Raw genomic sequence first — 16325 nt, 5'->3', positions numbered from 1 at the left:
GTAGGGAAGCCCGTACTTCTGAAAAGATACTTTAAAAAAAAGGCTGTCACTGTAGCTAGAGCGCTCACATTGGAAACAGAACAAAAATGGTCCTTCAGGACTTTTCTGGGGAGTAAGGAAGAATTGTTTCAAGGAAGAAACTGGCAGCGATATGGACATTTTGGACAGGGACAGAAAAATGCCGTAGTCTCTTGGACACCATGAAAGTGCCAGAATGTTTAAACAAATATTTTACACTGTGAGAAATGTCTAAGGGTTACACACGTTTTTTTCTCGGGGGCAATTCAACAAATATTTCTTTAAGAAGATAGAAACAGAAGGCTCTCCTTCTCCCCCCCACCAAGTTAAAGTGTCTTTGGCTCTGCTTCGAAGACTTCTAGGAACGTGCAATTAAAATAAAATCGAAACAACAAAACCCTTGCAGCATTTAGATCTTTTTTCCCAAGCGCTCCAGAAAAACTCAGAGCCCGACGCTTTTCTCCAGTCTGGGAGCTGCGAGCTGCGAGGCTGCCAGGACGCCTCCCGCACACGCCGGGGGCGACTCTGGGCTCCTCCACGGTCCCCCCGGGGCTGGCGGCCGCCGCGCCGCCGGCCTCCAAGGGGGTGTGTCCCCGCCCCGCCGCGGCCCGACACTCGCCGCCGCCGCGGGCCCACCTGCTGCCCTCGCCGCGCGGCCCGGCCCGGAGGCGGCCGCAGCCCCGCGGGGTCGAGTCCGCCCCCGGCCCGAGCACGAGGCCCCCGCCCCGGGGACCCGCCGCCCGCTTCCGGACGGGCCGAGCGACGGGAGCTCCAGCTGCTTCCTCCCCGCGGGCCACACCGCGACCGGCCCCGCGGCGGGGACAACCTGCCCCTCTCCTGCGCCCACGCCCCCTCCGAGCGCCGGCGGCCCGGGGCAGACAAAAGCAGGCTCCCAGGCGCTCCCGGCCTTCGGCCCCGGCGCCCCCGCTCGCGCGCCTGTCCGCGCCGGTCCGCGCCTTCCCTCCAGCTCCGCGCGCGGGCGGGGAGCCTGCGAGCGAGGGAGCGCGCCGGGGGAGGGGGCGAGGCGGAGGCAGAGCATCTCCGCGCCACCGCCGCCGCCGCCGCCCGGCCGGGGGAGGCCTCGTCACAGCCGCCGCCTCGGCCGCGGCCGCAGATCTCGCGGTGTTTGCCGGCCGTCGCGCCGCCATATTGTGTGACAGTATTTTGATTTGCACTGGGCTGGCGGAGCGGCGGCGAGAGCGAGCGAGAGCTGGGGGGGTGGGGGGAGGGCAGGCGAGCGCGAGGGGGGTGGGGGCCGAGGGAGGGCGGGAGGCCGAGCGAGCGGCGGCCGAGGAGCCACCCAGCCCGCGTTCGGGAGCCGCAGCAGCCGCCGGCGGGGCGCCCCAGCCCGACCCCCACCCCTCCCCCTCAGCCACGAGCGGCGGCGGCGGCGGCGGCGGCGGCCGGAGGGAGGTGGCGGCGGCGGCCGAGCGGAGGGGCTGAGCGGGGAGGGCGGGCGGGCTGAGGTGTCCCCCCTGCCGGGCGGAATCGGAGGCGGCGGCGGCGCTGGCGGCGGCCGTGGTGGTGGAGGCGGCGGCGACGGTGGAGACGGCTGCCCTAGTGGGAGAGGCGGCGGCGGCGGCCGAGGAGGAGGAGGGGGAAGCGGCGGCGGCGGCGAAGGGTAAGCGGACAGCGCTGCCGGGCCGCGGCGGCGCCCCCGTCCCGGCTCTCCCCGCACCCCCTCCGTCTGGAAGGGGCTCTGCCGCCGCGCGAGGCCCCTGCGGGGCGTCCGCTTCTTCCTCTCGCTCTTCCTCCCTCCGCCTCCTTCCTTCCCCCAGTGCGAGGCGGAGAGGGAGGCCCCCCAAGTCCTCCAGCCGCGTGGGGGTGGGGAGCATCGGGCCGGGCCTGGGCTCCGGGGAGCGTGTGTGGAGGGGGAGGGGGAGAGCTGGGTGGGGGAGGGCCCCTGCCTGCACCGGTGCCCCCGGCCCGCCCCTCTGGCATGTGTGCGAGGGGGGTGGGGGAAGGAAGACTCCTTTTGGGGAGCCGTGGTCGGATGAAGATGACTTAGGGGCGAGGGCAGTGGGAGGACAGACCGAGTGAGGTGTGTGGGGGTCAGAGGGAGATGGTCGTTCCCTTTCCAGCGCTGCTTTTCTGCAGCCACCTGGAAGTGGGGAGCAAGCCCCGCTGTGACTAGGCGGCCCCCTAGATCTCACAGGCTCATTCCAGTTTTCTGGTCCCATCGACCTCCGACTCGGAGATTGTGATTGTGGCAGGGAGGCTGAAAGGGTCTGGGTCGGGCTAAACAGGTGACAGGTGTATCTTTCTGCTGCTGATGCTGTGGGGTTGCCCGGGCAGAGTGGTATACCAAAGTGTCAGAGACCGTGTGAGTTTGTATTTATGTGTTTGGCCATGTTTCCTTCCATATATAGTATATTTGAGATGTTAGATTTCCATTCTTCAAGTCATCTTAATTGTCGGGGAGAAATTCTTCAAATGCTTCTGATAAGAGGGGTTTCCAGGAGAGCGGAGGGAGTTTGCGGCTTCACCGAGGTTTCTCAAGAGTTCGTGAAATCAAGGTCCCCAATGCGAGGCTGTTTTCAGTGCCTTTATTCATTGGAAAGTTCTTGAACACTAAAGTCATATTCGAGGCAACAGGGAGGCAGTGTAATTTTGCATCCATTTTGTCTGGTTTTAGGTAAGTTTGGAAAGTGTCAAGTTTTAGGGTCGGATTGATTCACATTTTATAAAAGGAATTAGTTTGTGTTTTAGCTCACTCGGAAGGGTATGTTGCTCATTATGCAGTTTCAGATTTGGCCTGGAATTTTGGTGGGCACAGAATCCAGTTTTTGCTTTCAGTTTTTACAGTACTGCTGCTTACCACACTCTTCGTACAGTAGCAGAGTATTTTTTAAAATACCTTTAAATTCTTTGTGACAGTGAAATCGTGATTCATTTTAAACCCTGACAGTTTGAAACTCTAGATTTTGAAACCATTGCATTTTGTAATAAAGGAAGACACGCTGTTCATCTTAGTGTAAGCTTTGGCTAAGCACTTAAATTAGAAACAATGGAAGGAATTGTCAGATAAATAAGCTACAAATTAAATTAGGGCCAAGCTAGTTTAAAAGGGATCTTATAGCTTTTAAAAACTGTGTGTGGAACGGGTATATTGAATGATGTTACTATCAGTGTGTTAACAGGAAATAGAACAAAAATTCCAGTGATTCAGAACTTCTGTGGGGGTTTTTCCCCCTTAAATCGAATCAGTTTCTAATAGGGGGTGCCTAAGGTTTAAATCTTTAAAGGATCAACTGAAAGTTGAATGTGTTAATTAGATGAGTAAGTCATCCACTGAACATACTTCATTATTTCATCTTTCTCTGGGGTGTGTGGAATAACTTTTCCTGAGTTTAAAAGTATTCTCAAAGGACACTGATGAAATGTAGCCATTCAGCCCTCTTTAGTGAACTGTCACATAAGAAGAACCTGTGGTTTTGTAACTCATTAAGAAGTGGGTAAAGGATCAGAGTTTCATCTGATACAGATTTCCTGAAAAAATAAATTTTAACTTAAATCAATCCCATTTGATTGAAATAGCACCTATATTTGGTCTTCTGTCTAGTGGAAAGAATGCTCACCTTCAGCTAAGGATATTGTTTAAGACTTGCATCCAATTAGTACATCTAATGAAATGAGGTTTTTAAACTCTGCAGAGTTAAGTAGACACTACCCACATCCCCAATTAGGTCATTACTGAGTGTTGCTCCTTTAGTATTGGTAACACATTACACTTGGGTAAATGTCTTGACATGATTACTCTTGTATCTGGACAAAAATGAAAGTTTATTCTACTTCTGTAGTTTTCCCTGTAAGGAAAATTCTTTTCTCAAAATACTATTTAGGATGAAATGTACGTATGTGTCTTTGGACATGCTGCACTTTGAAAAATAGGTGTAATGTAGACCATTTACATGAAACTTGAGTTTCAGGCCAAAAAGTGCTTGAGGAATGTCTGAATTTTCTAAAATTTTAGTTATATAAACTGATCAAGACTAAAAGTTTATTTTTTAATGGTAGCATCCTTTAAAGGGGGATTTTTTGCTTGTTATAGATGTTTTGAAAATAAATTCCTGATAATTTTTACAATATATAGATTTTGTAAATTAAATATAATTCAGAAAGACTTGAAGTCCATTCTCTCCCTGGTCAGACTCCCATGACCCAGAGGAGAAGAGTAATAGCCCTTTTCGTTTGTTTCACTTATGTCGTCTTTATTTGATCCATCTAAGATTAGGACTCTATAGTAGAAGGATTATGAGGTAATAGCAGAGGCAAATGTGAATGTTGGGGCAAAACAGTAGTAAGGAGGAGAAGATAGGGGATTAGATGCTGGTAAAGGATTAGATGAACAGTTTTAGGCAGCTAGGAATGTGGAGATGTGGGTAGTGGTGGCTGCCAAGCATAGGAAGATGATCGGGCTGAATGGCACTAAGGAGAATTGCTCTGAATCTTTTGATAGACTCTAACAATCTACGTGTCATTGTATTTTGAACCTTCTGTATTAAGATGGTAAGGATCTGGAGACATTGAAATTGTATGAAATTTCTGTGTGTGCTCAGATATATTTACCTCTGGCTCATATTTCCAAAATACTTATAGTATTTTAACATTTCATTTATTATGATTCTGATCCTAAATAATCAAAGATTGTTGCTGAATCAGAAAGCTAAAAATACTTGAGTAAGTGCTCTGAGGGGTAGCAGTTCTGTACTTTTTACCTTCTCTTTAACCACTCAACTTGACTATGATCTTGATAGTCAGGGATTAAGAATGACTGTCGTCTTCTCTGTTTTCTATGTATTCTGTCCCTCAGAACACAATGTTTAGTACTAAGTAGTACTTACTGCTAGCCTTCTAGCAATGAAGTTATACATTTCTCTTGACTTTTCACTTTGGTTTTCGTTGACTCATTTTACCGAATATGCCTAATTTCTAATTTCTTAATCCTCAGAAAAGGAATGAACTACTGTTAAAAACCCAGTAAGAGGTGTCAGCTGACAAGTTGATGTTTCAGAAGGAGAGCCAAGTCAGAATTGCCACAAAGTAAAATTGTGTATATTAATATCAGTAAAAGATCTGTATGAAAATGGATTAAAGCTTTGGCACTTAAAAGTGCATTCCTTCAAAATATAGCTTATGTAGACCCCTCTATCTCCTGATGATGCTTGATAAATGAGGCTTTGCTGAATGTATCTTTTTGATTTGCCTCTTAACATTTTTAATGTAGAAGTTTAATAAGAAATTCTAATGCATCTCTAATCATCTCTTCCAGTTGAAAATCCAGGGAGTGGTACATTTCTTTTGACCTTTAATATCTTAATGGTAGCCTTTTTAGTGTTTCCTGCATAGTAAAGGAAAGAAAAAGAAACCAGCATTTACTGAATGCCTGCTGGGTGCCAATCTTTCATTCATTTCACAAATATTTATTGAGCACTTAGTCTGTGCCAGGGACCGTGAAGATGCTGGAGATGGCAGCAGTGAATAGGAGACACAATTTCTGTCCTCATGTATGTAGTTTACATTTTAGTAGTGGAACACATCATAAATGAGTAAAATGTAGTGTGTCTGGGAGAAAAAGTACTGTGGAGAAAAGTAAAACGAAAAAGGGGTTGGGGAATAGACTGCATGTTTACTCATTTAAAACCTGCATAATGGATATTACTCTTGATTTCAAAAACAACTGTCCCATACATAAATTTTTTCTTTGGTTAAGAATACACCTCATAACTTGGGAACACAATTGTGTTTGTACTTCACAGTTACAGAGTTTAAAAGCAGAAAAGCAGCAGAAAGCTGCTTTGTGGCTCAACAGAAAATTTGGAGTCTGCTATCCTGGTTTGAATCAGGGTTTTGCCACTCATTAGCTTTGTGATTTGAGGCCAGTTACAATTTCTCAGCCTCTCTGAGCTTGTTTTTTTCTCTGTGAAATGAATATAATATCTATAAGGCTGTTGTGATGATAAATTATGCATTTTGTGTAAATTATCTGATATATACAAGGGGCTTAGTAGATTGCAAGTTTTTTGTTGCTTATCTGGAGTTGTATAAAGCATAGTTGAAGTTGGTGAGCCTTACAAGAACCTGTCATAGTGCTGTGTGGGACACTGTTTGATGGACATTTGTTAACCACTAAAGCAGTCTTGTCTGAGAGCATAAGGGCAATTAACACGCAACTGTAACTTCAGATCACTGGTGCTTTCTGGGGAGTTTGTACGTGTTACCTGGTCACTGCTATCAGGAGTAAACCTGCAGTCTTTTTCTAGTGAAAGAACGTTGTGACATATCTTGGCATATAGGTTGATGAGTTGGATCTCAACATTTTGACAAGTAGATACAAGCGTTGTGTAAGATTCTAACGCATGGAAATACTTATAAAACATTTAGTACAGTGCCTGGCGTATTGTAAGTAGTAAATAAATGTTTGCTTTTGTCATTATTTATTACTCCTTTATTGTGTGAAGAGGGGTAATCCAAAAAATTAGCAAATATTAAGGAAAACTTTTACGAAGATAGAAAATAATGCAAATTCTGGATGGGTTTTCTGAAGAAGAGTGGAATAGCCAATCAAATTGCCGTATTTGTTTTTCATATTTAGACTGGACAATCACTAAATTGAGTTTGTCAAGGACACATCATGTCTGATTTTCCTTTCAGTCTTGACTTCACCATATCTTCAGTGGTTGGCCTGTATTTAGGAGCTCAAGAAGTAGTTCTGTGTGTTAAGTGTTGCCTGGTTCTCACTGATAGTTTTTCTGTGTATTGCAACTCTTTTTGGTCATAAGCACCTTCTGAGTTTCAAAAGTAGCTACACCGGACTTAAGTCTTTGAATCGCTAGTTTTAGGCACAGACTAAGATGTGAAGTCTTCTGAATGCCATTTTTTTTTAGTCTAGCCAAGAATCTGAAAAATATCCTAGAAATTGAAAGGAAGAAATTGATTATTTCCAGCTAGATTAGTATTCGTTAACCTATCCTATGAAGTTGTTGACAGTAAAGTAAAAAAGTGAGTATCAGTTTTAAAAAGCAAGGTAGAAGAAATAATCCACGCATAATTATATCCTCTTAACTGTTAAAAGACAAGTTTATCTTATCTCTTTAAGGCAATTTCAAAGAAACTGTAGATTTATACTGGCTTTATGAATTAAATGGCTCACTTTCTTACATTCCTGTGATGTGGGGAATATTGGTGTTTTCACAGAAACGGCAGAACATCCCACCCTGCCCCACCCTGCTTTATAAGAGTAACCATTTTTCAGATGTTTACATCTTAGCAGCAGTCAGCTCATTCCTGTTCTGTGGCAAGTTATCCTGTACCTGATGAATAATAATTGTAGCTTTTCTAAAACTTAAGACTTCCCTTAACTTCTGAGACCTTTAGTCATTTACACAAAATATTTCTTGGCTTTTTAAAAAATTCCCCACGAAGATGTATAGGAACAAGTTGCTTTATATTGAAGTTTGTTGTGACACAATACTATTTTAGAAATGAGATAGAAATACATGCAATTAAATATTTTATTATTATTTTTTTTTGGTGAGGAAGATGGGTCCTGAGCTAACATCCATTGCCAATCTTGTTCCTTTTACTTAAGGAAGATTGTCCCTGAGCTAACATCTGTGCCAGTCTTCCTTTGTTTTGTATATGGGATACTGCCGTACCATGGCTTGATGAGCTGTGTGTAGATCTGCACCCAGGATCCGAACCTGCGAGCCCCAGGTGGCTCAAGTGGAGCGTGCAAACTTAACCACTACACCACCGGGCTGGCCCCCAATTGAACATTTTGATACTCTAGTGAGTTTTTTGTTTGTTTGCTTGTTTTGAACTGTGACAACCTACCACTGGGAAGAGAGACTGTTCCAGAGTGTCAATTTGAGTGGCTTCAGAAAGAAAGTCTAATTTATCCACAAACAGGTAAAACATAGATGAGGGCATTATAAAAATTTATAGTCTTTTAATTGCCTTGGTAAAGAAAATGGCATCCTTGTTTCACTTAAGAAGAAAAATAAAAACAGTCCTAGTACAAGTCACAGAAGCCAGATAATAAAGTGGAGGTTGGAAAGGTCCTACAGAGAGAGACAGAGAGGAGAAGCAAGAATAAAGATATATAGAATTTAACAGAAATTTTGGTGGAAATATATGAACTCTGATTGTTATTAGTAGAATTATTCAAAAGAATTAATCCGTTGAAGTGTGTGATCCCTGCACCCAGCCCTCACCCAGCCTTGCTCTGAAACACCAAGGTGAAAGCACTGCCACGCTCCTGGGTGTCTTACAGAGATAGTGCTATGTCAGGCACTTGAACGTTTCCAGGGGGTAATTCTGACCATGTAACTTGCCTTTTTGGCTGGTGGAGAAGACAGATTCTGGGGAAATGACAGTGACTTTTTGCCAAAAAGGTGAGGAAGGTATAAAAGTAATTTCTGGTTAGTAAATTCTGCTTATTCCCTGGTTTATTTTAATTATGCTTTGATCTAAATTATTAAATAGTAGTCTTACTTTGAGATTTAGCTTAACATTTTACTGTGACATTTATATTAAGGAAAATTTCTTTTGACCTTTAATATCTTAATGTTAACCGTTTTTAGTGTTAGCAAAATTGAGCATATCACCAGTTTGCTTCCTGTCAGTTTGCCAGGCAGGCAGGCCAAAGATACTGCTTGTTTCATCAGTATAGAGCCAATGGCAATTCGGTGCACTGCTTTTCCATTCCCTATCAATGAGAGAAGATACTTGGCAATACAAAGAAAATCTTGAAATCAGCAACTTGACCTTGCTGGCCAAAAAAAAAACTTGACCATGGGCAAGTTTTGTTTAGTCAGAGAAATCAACAAAAACCATAATTCCGACATGAACTGGGGATTTAGGAGTAGAAGGGAGTTTACCTAGTTTTAATTCTCTCAGCAACTGAAGAAAATAGTACTTTTGACTTTGAGTTGGTCTCTGTTAACTTGTCAACCTCCACCGCTTTAACTAAGTAGCTTAATTTTACCATTTTGGGAGTCAGTGAGGTATAATAAGAAAAGGCCTAGGCTTTAAAGTCAGATGAGTCCAAGTTAAAATCGAGTTCTATTTCTAACTATAGCTTCGTGGTCTTAGGCTAATCACTCAAACTCTTTGAGCCTAGAGCTTTCCTTTAGAAAAATGCATATGTATAGTAATACCTACTCTGCATGGTGGTTTCATTATATTTGTATTTCTCATGTTACCTAACACAGTACCTACCTGGAACTTAGTGGGCATCAGTAAGCAGGAAGTAGTCAAAATGTAAAATATGTCCTATGATGTCCTGTGCTTTTCAGGACAACTTTTCTTCCCTGTAACTCTCTTGTATTAGCTTCATTTTGAGTACCTTCTATTTAGTAAAGTTTAATTTTTAAAAGTATGAAGCTTTCAAATGGAACAAGGCAAGTTCTTGTTCTGGTTACATTAGACGTAGCTTAAATCATGGGAAGTAATTTTACATTTGGAATGTTGCTTTGTTAGGTTTTTCCTTCAGGGTACCTGTTCACTTCATTTTCCCTCAACAAAGAGAATGAAAAGGAAATAATTTCTATAATGTTTAATTTACTGTAACTATTTAAACCAAGGATGAAATAAAGCATACCGTTACTTTCTTAATCACAAAATAAACATGCGAATTACTAATTTTTTGTATTTTTCTTACCCGTTCCTGTGAAAAAGCCTATGTTTTCAATTTGAAAATAGTCTACAACCCACAATTTAGTTCTTTTGTATGGAAAGCACTAGAAAATCGGCATGGATCAGATTTTGAAAACACCTCAAAATGAGGTTAAATATAATACTACAAAACTTGTACCACTTTATCTGTGTAAAATGATGTTTACACTTTCTCTGTTTTAAATTACTGTTTAATGTATTCTCGTTATTTTGATAATACTCTTTTCTATGTCCATATTTACATTTAGAAGGAGTATAGTGTTAAATTTTCTGATGTTTGTTACTGGATTAACTGTGGATTTTTTTGCTTTGATCTTTTTCCTAAAAGTTTTTTTGTCTTAATACATTGAGTGACCTGGTGTGATTGTTGTAGAATATTTTGCTCTACTAATTAGTATTAAATGCTGTTTGTATAAATAATATTTTAGCATATTGATAATACTGTTTGTTCATCAATCACTCAGTAAACTTCAGAACTCTTCCTGGGCCTATAGCACAAATAACTTTTTACTGAAATATAAATACAGTTGCTGTAGTTACTGTTGAAACGGTAAAAACAAATAAACAAACAAAAAACCCCTGCATTTTAATAAGTATGTTTAGAACATTTTGTAGCGTATACATGAAATCTCTAATCCTAGAGGTAATGCGTACTCATTAGTCTTATACATGTGCAGATTTTGTGCAGTCTGTGAAATAAAGCCAGAAGCAGAAAGAGTGATGGAGACTCAGCCATTAATCATCAGATAAATAGCATTATTATTGCAGAAAGAATTGTGAGGTACATATTGGTCTTTTCAGTCTAGTTTTTATAGCTGAATAGTTTTGCTGTTAGCAAAGTCAACATGTAGTATGAAAGAGTATATGTATATACACAGAAGTTTCATTTTTGTTTTCATCAAATACGATTATTTTGAAAACCTAACATTTTCATATCTTTTCAGGGCGGGTCACTTAATGCCAGTAATAATTAGGTCAGCAAGGTAATTTTGCCTTTTGTCATTTGCAAGAGTCTGTCTTATATGCAGCAAATAAACCAATAATCAATTGTATGAAAATTTAAATTAAAGAAACCGCCCTTTAAAAATTAATAATATTCAAATCTGTGGGATAAAGATTGATATTTGCTTCCATATTCTTGACATTCTGTGGACTATTCTGTATTTTATTCTTTCCTTTTTATACTAGCATTTTCTGATCATAGGTTTTTATTCGTGCTAAGTCGTCACTAGAAAATAGTTACAGAGAAGATAGCAATATAAGCAAGAAAACTTGCTTTTTAAAAAGAATTCAGAATAGACTGTGTTCTATTTTAATCCATTGAGCTCAAATTGTGCTATAGTTGCTTGGTTAATTTTTAAAAGGCAATTAGTGACCTGATAAACATGGGCATCTACTCTGGAACTTAAGCAGATATATGCAGGCGTCATAGTTAAGTAGTTACTAGAATTGAAGGGAAAAAGTATTCAAGGAGATATGTAAGAGATCATTGTCAAACAAAAGTTGGTGGAAATATAGGCACTGTATATTTGCATTGACAGTAACTTACTGTTTACCTTGTGACTAGCGTGTATCTGAACTGTACTTGACTAAGTGCTGTTTGCCACTTGATGATTTCCTAAGGAAATGGGAAGATAAACACATGGAAATGAAGGTTTCAAAAAAAATTCTCATTTCCATGTTGACAATTCTGCTTCTTTACATATAAAAATGTATTGACACATATTGGTTGTTTTGAGATTTTTTTTGTAGCTGAGGTTGGCCTGAGTAAGACATCCTCATTCTATTCATGAGATTTTCCCCTCATGGACAGTGGCTTGAGTTACAGGATGAGAGCTGAGTTTGAATTTACTACTGAGAGCCATTGCTCCAGCTCTGCAGATAGAATAAGAAGTTCTCTTTGGGGGATGGTAACTGGTTCATAGGAAAGTTGGACTGGTGATCTTAGCCAAACCAAGCGTCAGGATCAAGCTTCAGTACTTCAGCTTTTATAGGCTGTCACATGATCAAAAGAATGGAAAGAAACTCCACAGAGTTTGTTTGATATGCCATCTATGACACACCTGTGCAAAAGAGCTGGCTGACCCAGGAAATCTGACCTGACTCATTCTTCCACTATGTCTCATCTCTACATTCTTTTTTGGTCAATCTAATTCACTTCTCCAATAGTTGTGAGTTAGTTTTGAGTTCCTGTTGTGTCCCAGGTGCTTTGCTAGGTGTTGGGGATGGGAAGATCAGTAAGATACAGTTCTTGCCCCCAAGGGAGATGTATACAAACTAGTATGCTGTTCTGTAACAAATGCAGTGATAGGGTTAAACATAAAACACTTTAGGAATCTACAGGAGAGAGTGTCTGACTCAGTGAGAGATGGAGGGATACGCCAGGGAAATCTTCATAGGAAAGGTGATACTTAATCTGAATGTGTGTCAGATGGACAAGAAAGAGAAGTACAGGTTGGGAGAAGAGAGCCCATTTCTGTCAGAGAAAACAACGTGGAGGTAGGAAAGTCCACATGTATTCAAGTAACTATGACGAGTTCCACCATGGTGGGTTAATAGGAAGTGAAGTGAAAATTAGAAGATAGAACATGAGGATACTTGTATGCTCTGTAAAGTAGATTTGACTGCAAATGATGGAAGACAAATGCTTAAATTAACATTCTAGAAAGATTTCTCTGGCTGCATTGTAGAGAAATTTAAAGAGCCAGGCTTGGGAGGGAGGACAGGCCTTATAACCTGTTTGTGAGTTGATATGGACCTGAATTAAGGCTGTTTTTAAGGAGAAGAGTAGATGATGAATTTGAGACGAGAATACCGAGTGTGAGGTAAGGCAAGGTAGGGATCACATGTGCCCTAGCTTGAGTACCTGGGTGCATCCTGTATGCCTGCCATTCAGCAGTACAAGAACATACCAGGGACAGTAACACGTAAGGAAGATATTTGAGTTCTCTTTGTTGGTTTTAAGGTTCCTGTGGAGAGAGAAAGAGGAAGAAGCCATCACTTTATATGGGGGGAGACAGGGAAAACTTCTCTGATTAGATGACTTTTGAGCAGGTATCTGAATGAAGTGATAAAGGGGAAGCGCTTTCCAAATAGAGGCAATAGCAAATGCAGAGGCCTTTACGTGGGAGCAGGCTTGCCATGTTCCAAGAGCAGGAAGGCCAGTGTAGTTAGATTGAGAGAGGGGGGAAGGGTAGATGAGGTCCGAGTGTGGATGTGCTTTTCATGTAGCATCTTTGGATGGTAGTAAGGACTTCAAATTTTATTCAGAGTGAGATAGGAATCCACTGAGCGGTTTTAGGACATGATCTGTTAGCCTTTTTCCCCCTTACTTTATAGAACATGATTTTTCTGTCTGTGTATAGTTCTGTATAATTTATCATGTGTATAGATTCGTGTAACCTTCATAGTCAGGATATAAAGCTAGAACTGTTCCATTACCACGAAGAAACTTCTTTGTGTTACCCCCATAAAGTCCTATCTTTTCCCCAACCTTACACCCTGGCAACCACTGGTCTGTTCTCTATCACTATAATTTTATCACTTAGAGGTGTTACATAAGTGGAATCATACATTATGTTTTCTTTGGGGATTGACTTTTTTAACTCATAGTTATGCATCCCAGTTGTTGCGGGTGTCAATAGTTCATTCCATTTTAATGTTAAGAGGTATACTGTTGTATACATGTACCATGATTTGCTTCTTGACTGATTGAAGGAGTTTTGGGTTCCCAGTTTTGGGCTATACAAATAAAACTGCTGTGAACAGTTTTGTACAGGTTTTTATATGAAAATACATTTTCATCTTTCTAGGATAAATCCCCAAGAGTGCAATTGCTAGGTTGTATGATAAATGTATGTTTAACTTTATAAGAAACTTTCACTTTTCCAGAGTGGCTGCACCATTTTACATTCCCACCAGCAATATATGAGAGATCTTGTTTCTCTGCATCCTTGTCGACATTTGGTATTGTCAGTATTTTTTTTTTCAGCCATGCTAATACAGGTGTGAAGTGACAGCTCATCATAGCATTAGTTTGCATTTCCCTAATGGCCAATGATATTGAGCATATTTTCATGTGCTTCTTTGCTGGCTGTATATTCTCTGTAGTGAAGTGTCTGTTCAAGTCTTTTGCTCATATTCTAATGGAATTGTTTGTTTTCTTGTTGAGTTTAGTGAGTTCTTTATTATGGATACAAGTCCTTTGTTAAGTATCTGATTTGCACATATTTTCTGTTGGTCTGTGGCTTATCTTTTCATCCTCTTAACAGGGGCTTTTGCAGAGCAAAAAAATTTAATTTTAATTTTGTTAAAGTCTAATTTATTCATCTTTTCTTTTATGGATTATACCTTTGTTGTCAAGTCTAAACTCTTTGCTTAATCTTAGGTCCCAAAGATTTTCTTCTAAAAGTTTTTTAAAAGCTTTATGTCTTGTATGATCCATTTTCACTTAATTTTTATATAAAGGTGTGAAGTTTAGATTGAGGTTCATTTTTTTTCTGTTGATGTCCAGTTGTTACAACATGATTTGTTGAAAAAATTAGCCTTTCTCCCTTGAATTGCTTTTGTACCTTTGTCAAAATCAGTTGGCTGTACTTGTGAGGGTCTGTTTCTGGGTTCTCTGTTCTGTTCCACTGATCTTTGTGTCTCTCCCTCCAACACTACTACACTGTCTTGATTACCGTAGCTATATAAAGTCTTAAAGTCATGTAGTGAAATTTCTCCACTTTAATTCTCCTTTTTCAGAATTGTTTTAGCTATTCCAGTTTCTTTCCATGCAAAATTTGGAATCTACAAAAAATCCTACAGAGATTTTGGTAGGAACTGCATTACACACATAGATCAATTTGAGGAAAATTGACAGCTTTATTTTGTTGAGTCTTTCAATCCGTGAACACAGTGTCTCTCTCCTTATATTTAGGTCGTCTTGATTTCTTTCATCAGACATGTAGTTTCCAGCACACAAATCCTATATGTGTTTTGTTTAGATTTATACCTAGATACATTTTTGGGGGCAATTATAAGTGATTTTGGTTTTGATTTTGCTTTCCAGTTGTTTGTTGCTAGTTTATAGCCATATGATTGATTTCTGTGAGTTGACCCTGTGTCCTGAGATCTTGCTAAAATAATCAATTCTAGGAGTGTTTTTTGGTAGCTTTCAGAGTTTTCTAATGTGTCTCTGAATAGAGACAGTTTTATTTCTTCCTTTCCAATCTGTATGTCTTTTATTTCCTTTTCTTGCCTTACTGCTGTGGCTAGTATTTCCAGTACTTTGTTTACTAGGAATGGTGAGATCAGATAAGGTTGTCTTGTTCCTGATCTTAGGGGAAAGCGTTCAGTTTTTCACCATTAAGTATGTTAGCTGTAGGTTCTTTGTAGATGCTGTTTATCGGGTTGAAAGTTCCCTTTCTAGTCCTAGTTTAAGAGTTTTTGTCATAATTGGATATTGAATTTTGTCAGTTGCTTTTTCTACATCAGTTGGTATGATCTATGGCTTTTCTTCTTTAAACTGTTAAGTGATAGTAACTTTCCTTTTTTAAGATTCACTCTGGCTGCTCTGTGTGGAATAAACTATGGGAGTGAGGCAAAGATATAATCAGGGAATCCATATTGGAAATTATTGCAGTAATCCAAATGAGAGATGATAGTGGCTTGGCCAGAGGCAGTAAGAGGAAAGGGTGAGAAGAGGTCAGATTTTGGATATGTTTCAGTTCCTCTGTGGGCAGGAATTGCTGATGAATTAGATCTGAGACATAAAAGAGAAGTTGAGGATGACTCCAAGATTTTTGGCCCAAGCACTTGGAGGTAGGGAGTCACTGTTAACTGAGTTGAGGAAGATGGTGAAGTAGCAAGTTTGGGCTGGGCGATCAAGAATTCAGTTTTGGACATGTTAACTTTGAAAGGCCTGTTAGACATATAACTGGAGATGTCAGATAGACGATTTGATACATGAAATGGAATTCAGGCAAGAGGTTCAGGCTAGAAATAGAAGTTTGAGAGTCACCAGTCCAGTTGATGTATGAGAAATTATAGTGATATTTATTAAAAACAGTATCTTTAACTTTTTTGTTTCTGTTTGTTTTTTGGCTGAGGAAGATTCACCCTGAGCTAACATCTGTGCCAATCTTCCTCTGTTTTGTTGGGCTTTTTTTTTAAGTATATGGGCTGCCAACACAGCATGGCCACTAGCAGATTGGTGTAGGTCCACACCCGGAAACCAAAGCTGGGCCACCAAAGCGCAGCACGCCAAACTTCACCACTAGGCCACTGGAGCAGGCCCAACCTTTTTTGTTTTTACTGTCATGTATTTAAGGTTTATTAACAAAAAAAAACAGATTCTCCCAGCATGTGCAGAACTTTATGAAAATTTAGATTGGTTCTGTTTATCAACAGACTGTTGTGTATCTGACATTAAGTGTACCAGAAATTATATGGTTGGGAGACAATTTGGGGGATATATATTTACTATAATATATGTTTCACTATACATGTTTGATAGGTAGATGGCTATAATAGTAGTGTAGACACATGTGTCTTACTAATTTTCAGAGCTTTGTCTTAAGTCTTCATAAAATGAAGTAGCTCTATGTGTATTGTGAAAAGTGTTTGAAACTATTGTTGAGAGCCTG

At 40.7% G+C, this 16325-nt stretch overlaps 1 protein-coding gene across 3 annotated transcripts in view; it reads left to right on the top strand.

Moving 5' to 3' along the window:
• Positions 1 to 1519: 1519 nt before the first annotated feature.
• TAB2 (TGF-beta activated kinase 1 (MAP3K7) binding protein 2) overlaps positions 1520 to 16325 on the top strand; it is a 78522-nt gene continuing 63716 nt past the window's right edge. For 2 of the 3 annotated variants that reach the window (XM_046669367.1, XM_046669368.1), the window contains exon 1: positions 1524 to 1639. The gene's annotated coding sequence lies outside the window, so the exon portion shown is untranslated. Of the gene's footprint in view, positions 1640 to 16325 lie in introns of all 3 variants that reach the window. The other variant, XM_046669369.1, reaches the window with a different exon arrangement.

This window comes from Equus quagga, chromosome 8, assembly GCF_021613505.1.
Source record: "Equus quagga isolate Etosha38 chromosome 8, UCLA_HA_Equagga_1.0, whole genome shotgun sequence".
Classification (NCBI taxonomy): Eukaryota; Metazoa; Chordata; class Mammalia; order Perissodactyla; family Equidae; genus Equus; species Equus quagga.
The sequence above is the reverse complement of the archived record's forward strand: the minus strand, read 5'-3'. Positions and strand labels throughout refer to the sequence as shown.